Source organism: Pholcus phalangioides, unplaced genomic scaffold (assembly GCF_987345545.1).
Source record: "Pholcus phalangioides strain wild (caught in Gottingen) unplaced genomic scaffold, Ppha-v1.0 ptg000001l_1, whole genome shotgun sequence".
Lineage (NCBI taxonomy): Eukaryota > Metazoa > Arthropoda > Arachnida > Araneae > Pholcidae > Pholcus > Pholcus phalangioides.
The window spans coordinates 7,635,379-7,644,300 of record NW_028301594.1 but is presented as its reverse complement, the minus strand read 5'-3'; positions in this window follow the sequence as shown (position 1 = coordinate 7,644,300).

The following is an 8,922-nucleotide window of genomic DNA, read 5'->3' as shown; positions in this document are numbered from 1 at the left end:
CTTTAAACAGAATTTTAGTAGTGGGTACAGTACAAGGAAAGGACACAAAAAAGGAATATTAGGACTCGCTATAACTTTTTTCCTGAACTGATATTTAACAGTACTACTCTCTGGAAAAGGACAGAAGATCAGTCATCATGCTTCTACCCGTAAGAGGATTATCTCGAGAATTTCGTAATTTTTCGCTAAATCTCTTCTCACAAAGGAAAAGATATCATCATTCTTTGGCATCCCACAATTGAGAAAAGCTTAAGCAAATTTTGCCCATTACTCTAACACCAAGTAGTGTAACATGAGTTGTGGATCATGTAAATATGAAGAAATATTCTGCAGAAATTTCCCAGAGTTTACTACAGCTTTGGGAACGAAAGGAATAGTATCTGTTTCCATTTTACTGAATCCCTATACGTGGGAAATTATAGTAAACTGCAACTGATAGAGGCTATATCTAAATAATTGAGGCTGCTCCTGTCTACAATCCCCTTTTTAAGAAAAGGAGCAGAGGTGGTCTCCCAGGGAAATGGCCAAGAACTCAACATGAAGTTATTGTAAAATAACGCTTGAGAGTTCAAATTAGAGCAGAGAGTTGATACTCACCATGAGTTTAGGTGTTTAGTATAATTGAGAAAATTTATCAAGTTGTAAATGCTGGCTGCATTCACTACTTCACTTAGTGCCACCTGATGATCACCAAAGTAGTTCCTTCTCGAGATAGAGAAGGCGAGACATCATTCCACGTAGTGGAGTTTCATCTTACTCTCTACACGCAAGGCAAATAGGTGAATCTGTATAGCCACAGTTGTGTGGGTGCTTTGTTAGGTTAGCATAACCTGTCAAATCTGTTTTCTGTTCAGTGAGATCAGTTTTTGGCAATATTCGGTTGGGTTCCCAAGGCCAGCTTGGCCTGTCTGCAGTCCTGCCTCAAGTTCCATTGATGATAATGTTTATTTTCTATCCATAGTTTGACATCGAAACAGGATAGAAAGGTTCAGGTCCAGATAGTTTCAGGTTCTCTGGCTATTTGGTCTGCAAGTTCGTTTCCCTGTAAATTTACATGTCCAGATACCCAGTAAAGGTTGGTGTTGCCTAATGCTGCCAAGTTATTCAGAATGTCGATGCAGTATTTGACACAAAGGTGAAACTTCAAGTTGTCAAGAGCCATTGATGCTGCGTGGCTGTCAGATAAAATAATTTTTTTGCCATGATACCCTTTGGAAATTGGCCTTTCAGCCACGGCTATTACTTTAGCTTGGACGACTAGTAATTTTGCCTTACTTATGGTAGTCGTGATTCACTCCAGAGATGTGGAAAATTACTTCAGCCCCAGTTTCGGTAATCCTGGAGCCACTGGTGTAACAGGAAAAGATCTCAAGGTGACATCAAAAAGTTTTGAAAAAATCACCACTGATTATACTCATTTAAGTATGCACAAAAATCTGACAGAATTATTACGGGTCATTCAAAAAAAATTAGTGAAAATTATTTTTAATGCCAAGGATGAATTTAAAATCCTGTAATCTTAGAGTGATGTGATTCAAACAATGCATGATTAGGTATACCACAGATAAATAGAGGGAAAAAGACATAACTAGTTTCTAGTAGAGAAACTGTGGAGGGGGAGGAAGAAAAGCAAAAACTTTTTATAGATATATTGCCAAAGAAGCACCAGATACGATGAGATATAATTTTTTGTGGCTTTAATAACTTCTTCTGCTGCTATTTTTTATTTATTTTTTTGTTTCTGGGTGAGACAAATGTATTTAGATTTTTTTCTTAGTTTTTTTCTTTAGGATGACACCTCAGTACCCTTTCCTTGTCAGGCACAACTTTTTAAACTTTGCATTTTATGGCAAGGTGTAATTTTTGTTTTTTAATTATTGCTTATTTTAAAAAAAAAACTTGAGATTTTATACTTTTCCTGAGAAGGAGTACTATAAAATCACTGTTCAGGGGGAAAAATTGTCAACTTTGTCTGGAATGAAGTTTTGAAGACCATTTAAGTAAATGCTTCAACAGTTAAAAAAATAGGGGGGGGGGGAGACATACTACTGAAATGTTTAATTTCTTGCTAAATTAATGATAAATGATTTTTCCCCAATGGGGGAAGAACAAAAATAATCCTAATCCCTAATTTCAGAAAATATTAAAAATTCAAGTAAGCTTCTTTAAAAAGTTAGGACATGTTTGTAACAAAGTCAAGATACCAGGAATGTTCTGTAAAATAACAATCAAATGGTCACCTTATATTTTACGACATTTTAATAATTTTTTTTAACCTATTAGTAATAGATTAATTTTAACTTTTTCTTAGTTTTGACAAGTGAATGAATGCAATCAATCCTTACGTTTGGTTACTGAATTGTACATAGGAGAGTTGTGGATCATCAATGACGTTGAGTATAAGGCCGACATCACCCTAGATTTATATATAGTTTGATGTCGGGTGATACCAAACAGCTTCCTAAATATTACTAATAGTATCTACAGCTTTGGTAATACTGCGGTGGATGCTTCTGTGTATTCGACTTGAAAATGAAATTTTTTTAATACAGAAGGGAGGGGCAATAAATACCTAATTAGTTTTAATGAATTAGGGACCATTCAAGATTTATGTAAGCAAATTTTTAGCCATTTTGACCCCCCCCTTGTTAGCAAAATTTTGTCATCAGCTCGGCCCCTCCGAATCCTAACGTATATTGGTGGGATCATGGGAGGGGCATGTGCCCTTCTCCAACACCTTCTAGACCAAGGAGTAGCTTTAGAAGGTATTGCCTTCTCCCACGATAAAAAAAAACTGTTTTTTAATGCAAAAAATATTTTTAATTGCAATTTCGGAAGAGAAAATACCTTTATATGTTGTTATAATCAATTTCTGTTAATTCCAATGTTATTTGAAGGCTATGAACTCAAAATTTATTCTTATCCATTGTGACCTACCCTCCACGCCAGCAGTTCTCAACCTTTTTTGACTCGCGGAGCCCTTTTAAGTAAAAAAATTCTATGGTGGAGTCCCATAGGCCAGTTTTTTAATTATTCATCAAAGTTGCTGATTCATTTTCACTATTTAAAAATATTTATAATTATTTTTTTAATTTTACTGGTTTTTTTTTCTTCGAGCAGCTGTGGAGCCCCTGGAGAGTGCCCAAGGGCTCCGAGGAGCACCGGTTGAGAACCGCTGCTCTAGGCCATACAACGATAAAATCGCATAAAGGCCCTTGGCCCGCGTACCAAATATGGCTCGAGGGTTATCTGATGCAGCCTGCCCTCCTCAAACCTAATTTTGTAAAAAAATGAACTAAGCAGCACATCTACAGATGGCTTAAGTGTCCCGTGGTACAATTCCAGAACATTTAAGCGGCCCGTAGCACATTTTCAGATCACTTAAATGACCCAGGACAGTTCTAGAACACTTAAGCAATCCGTGACACATTTAGAGATGCCTTGAGTGACATAGTTTTAGAGCACTTAACTGGCCCCCAGTGTGTTTCTACATCACTCAAGTTACCCAAGTCACATTCTCAGATTATTTAAGTGATCCGCGGCATATAATTACGGATCACTTGAGTGATGCGTGGCACAGTGCCAGAGCACTTAAGAGGCCCGGACACATTTCCAGATCACTTGAATCCGTGAAATATTTAGAGATCTTTAAAGTGGCTCTGTAGAGCACTTATCAATAGGGGGGGTTGATACTTCAAGTGCCCACAAACTATCGAAGGGTTTTTCTCGTGTTTGGCGCACCGAGTAAGATGCTATTAAAAATATTTCATATTTTCATAAAGGGAGGTTGATGGCGTAAGCATTATCCAAACCCCCCCCCCTTCCCCCGTGTTATCAAAAGTCAGCAAATCGGAAACAACATGTTGGAACTCCACTTATGGAATGTTACAGATTATTTAGTAATAATGACCCGATATTATATCCACTTTTGCACTTTTTACAGTATGACGAAACACTTTTGTGGAGTGATTGGATTATTATTGAACATAAGCATTAAAAATTTTTGATGATGTAACCAAGGAATTCAATGCTGCTAAAATAGAGTAACTTTGTTTAAAACAATGGTTTTGTCCAAGAGTTTGTATGACTTTGTCAAAGACATGTCAAAAAATCCAAATTGTCCTATTGTATTAAAAGAAATATGCAATAAGCTGCTAAAAGGAAAACCGGTGACAGGCTGATATCAAAGAAGCATGAATTAATCCCTGAATCAGCGTTGCTTGACAACCGCTTCAAAAAAGTCCACATTTAAAAATACAAGGAAATTTGATGTAGTTTGTGAAGGGTTAGTTACAAAAATCCAAACAATCACCATCGACCAAAACCAAAATGACCCCCCCCCCCCCTCTTTTCCGCTCAACCTCAAATTTCCTTTGTCTCGGGTTTTCTAAGCTCGTCAAAGATTTGGATGGCATTCGATGATGAAACAGTAGCTCTAACTGCAAGACAAAACACTAAAGTGGCTAGTATCGTGGAATTGGTTAAATACTGAACCATGTTTGCCTAGGCTGTCCGACCTTTTACTTTGGTGGGATCAAAGAACGTTAATATACCCCCATTTGTACAAAATAGCAAGAAGAAGGTTTTGCATACTAGCCAGCTCAGTTCCTTGTGAAAGCATTTGTTCTAAAGTGGGTCAAATAATGACTGAGAAAAAAATAGATTCAAACTAACTAAAATACTTTTTGTCCAATATAATTTTTAAACAGTTTTCAAGTGTAAAATAGTGTAAATCATTTTAGTAATGAGTGATGTAAGTGTAAATTAAATGTAATTCATATTATAACATTATTTTTAATAAATGTTTGTTCACACCTATTACAGTTTTTTTTTTTACACCTTAACCTCTGATCCATATATTTTTTTCTCTCTCTTGTCTCATAATAATTTCAGTGAACTATCGAATAAGAATTGGTTTTTCCCAGACCTTACCAGGTAAGAAGCAATTAAACGCACTTGATGAGAATGCAGTAAAACCTGTATGAGATGGAAACCTGTCTTGAACAGAACAGAAAAATAGTCTATTGTATAACTACTGCTTTTTCAATTATGGGAAACCTCTTTAAGACTGAAATTGTCTAACAGGGAAAACGGAAGGCATATTTACTGAATTTTTAGATTAAAAAATCTACTGTGAAATTGAAAGAATTTTTGTCCAAGTGCAAGTTTTTGTCCTTTGGATGGGAGGAAGTCGTACTGATCCCCTTTTTGTTAGAAAACTCTTACTTCTTAGAAACATGATGAATGCTTATTATCTATCTGAACTGGTTCTGGAAGTAAGGGGTAAGCCTATTTACTATTAAAAATTTAGTGGAATCCCATTTAGCATTTCATCTACGATTGAAATGGTGGCTTTTGTTAGAAAACACTCCTGTTCCTTTTTAAAATATTGATAATTTCTGTTTAAAATTTTGGGAGAGAAATAGGGAAGGGAGAGAAGATTTAGCAATACCATTTTTAGTACATGCATTTTATTCAGAGCAAGGATGACAACTAGCCACAAGAAGCACGTCTTGGATTTAAACATAAAAATCACCATATATTTTTGTGTGCATTTTTATAAAACGGAAACCTGTCTGGAACGGAAAATAATTTCTCTTGACATTGCACTGTATACAGTTTCACTGAAGTTAAAATTAAATTACAAACATGAGAAGAATAGTTTTTTAAATCTATGATTTAGGAACTAATTTAATAGATTTAACAGATTCAATCTGATACCTGCTGTGATCGAAGAAATTGAAGTACAGCAACCAAATTAATTACTGATAAATTAATGAAGTACAAGGAACTCCTTTGAAGCACAGCTTCAGACTTTATTTAGTGAACATGTCTGGTAATAACCAGTCAGACTCTATCGATACTAATATTATTGCTGATAAAATTTTGATATATCCTCTCTTTCCTCTCCTATTATTTCTTATGTCTCTTATTTTTCTTATGCTTTGAATGGTGCTTTTTTTTCTTTTTTTTCCTTTGCTTTTTGTCACCAGATGATGAACTTGATGACGACGTAGATGAGCTGTCACTATCACTGTCTGATGATGAAGATTCCAGCAAAGCTTTTAGTTGTTCAACCCTGGGGTAAAAATTAAAAAATGCATTTCAAAAATTTTTAAAAATGAGCTAAGAATTCTCAAGCAGAAAAACGTTTCTGAAAATTCCTCTATGGTTCTTATAATAACCTGGAAAATTCTCAAAAAAATTGAATTTCCGGGCACCATTAATGTGCACTCAATTATACACAATTTTATACATATTGTCAATTAGCATCTTTAATGCGTGTAACAATTTTACAGCATTATAATAATACTGTTCCTACACTGTTTATAATCCTCAAAACTCCTTAATGGTATTACTAAAGCAAAACATCTCTTGTGCTTGATCAGAGAAGACTTCTTGAGTCAAGAATACTTGTCTGAGAGACATATTAGTGAAAAATGAGTTTTAATTGCAACTTCCCACTGAAAGATTAATGGTGTATATTATTACATAATAGTTGTATTTATATCAAGCAGGATCGTCCGTGTCTCACGACACACAAGTAAGGCAGGAGGCATGCGTAGGATCTACTTGGGAGGGCAAAAAAATCCCCTCCCTGAGAAATTTGGAGTTACCACCCTTCAATAAGTATATAAATTAACAGAAATCAGTTAATATAGCATATAAAGGGTATTTTCATTTGACACTGCACTTTTTTTACAGAAACATTAATTTTTTTCAGCTTGGGGGAGGGCACAGGGTTTCCTAAACTCCTCCCAACGTACGTCTCTCAAGTGAGGAAGTGACCATATAACATGTCTTTCGCGGTATATTCACATAATTTTGGCTGTCCTGACTTTCAGAGTTTTTTAGAAAAAAATGTCCTGTTTTTTCACAGCTTACAAAAGCCTACTTGAATTTTTATTCTCCACTGAATAAAAATAAAATGCAGAAATCAACATCAGAATTCATCTCTACATTTTGATCAATTCTGAAAAGAAAGCTATACACAGAAGTTATACCTTTCAAGTTTTTCCTTTTTCTTATTTTCAGCAATGAAATTATGCATGGGATCTTCATGTACCTATAAAATAAATAGCTCTTTCACAAAGCACCCCAAAATGAATTGATTTTGCTCAAAATTATAATCAAAGTAATAACAGTAGTCATCCAGCATTTAGTGATAAAAAAGGTTTTTTTTTACATTTAAATGCCTTTTGAACAAAGCTTGAAGGCTTTTCATGTCACGTTTCTTAGAGATAAATGTTTCCCAAGAGTTCCACTCAAAAAAAGAGATAAAATTAAAGAAAATTTGAAAATTTACTTTCTGTCTTCTCTCGAGGAGGGGGAAATAGCATTACCATTAGAAAAAGTTTACCTAGACTTATGTCTTCAGTCTTGGAACAAATTACTCATGTAAGTCAGGGCAATCACAGTGCAGATAATTCTTAACACAGTATTCTGGCGTATGATTTTTTTCTCAACCCATGACAAAATCAAGAGACTCTGGATATTATGCCAAGGTGAACTTGGGAAAGAAAAGCTTGTTGTCTCCACCGAGAAACAGACCCAGAACCTCTTGCGAACTTGGCGAGTGCAGTAACAGTTACACCACCAGTTTACAGAGACACAATCTTTTTTCCCTTGAAACATGATTTGCTGAATAGACAAATTGCAATCTCTTTTAATTGCATCTTTACTGCCGTCACTCCAGAGGCCAATCGCCAAAGTTAAGAGAGGTTGCAAGGTCTCTACTCAACAAGTCGTGCTACTGTGCATGTTTCAAGGAAGGAAAGAAAGATTGTGTCTTTGTGGTGTAATGGTCAGTGCACTTGCCAAAATTGCAAGAGGTCCTGGGTTCAATTACTAGTGGAGACAACAAACTTTTCTTTCCCAAGTTCATTGCAGCAAAATATCCAGAAAGTCTTGATTTGACACTTAATTTTCCACACCAGAATAGTGTGTCAAATAATCAAGAGTTTACACACACTTTATTCCTCATCACTGACAATCCAAGCTCAAAATAACACTAAAAGAAAAAAACCAAGATTATATATATACTTACAAACCGGAACTTTTCTATGGCAGCATTTCCAGCAACAAACAGTGGACATTCTCTGTCACCAGTCCTATGTCCATAGGTTTTACATCGCCAACCTATTAAATACCTACATAGTTAGAAGACCATCTGCGAATGTCTAAATTTCTTTTCTGTGTGTAAAATGCAAATAGAATATCTTTGATGTAGTAGATATAAGCACAATCACATTTATATTCGTTAAGAAAGCAGCACTCAAAAAAATATATTTAAAAAAACCACTGAAACTTAAAAACATACCTTGCTCAATAGCATCAAATTTAAAATATTGGTTGGTATCTTTCTATAATTGTAACCAAGCATAGCAGGTTTTTGACGGTTTAAACTGCTACATCAAAAACCTCAAATATTGCTTTTCAATATAAAAATTCCCATTGGAAATACACACATTAATTGCATGTAATGTTTAAAGTGACTATGTTATACAAAGAATAAATATTAATATGATTGTAAAATAATTTTCTACTCTTTACAGAATTATTTTGCACAAAATTATTTATACATATGGTTTTTTTTTTCTTATAAAATATACAATTTGAATAAAGCATAGCATAAACACTGAAGGGAAAACTATGGAATGATTTGACATTCTCTGATTCAAGATGATTCTTGACCTTTCAAAATTTCTTCAACTGCTTATATATGTGTGCATTGATATAAACCACATCTGCTGTATTCTTGGGGCGTGGTAGCTCAGTCTGTAAGATACTTGCCTAACGTACCAAAGGATATAGATGGCTTTTTTCTCAGCCAGAGAGCTGAGGGACTTGCAAGAGGGCCTGGGCATCTTGCCTGAGCATGCTTGCCCGGTATGCAAGAGGGCCTGGGTTCGAGTCCCGGCG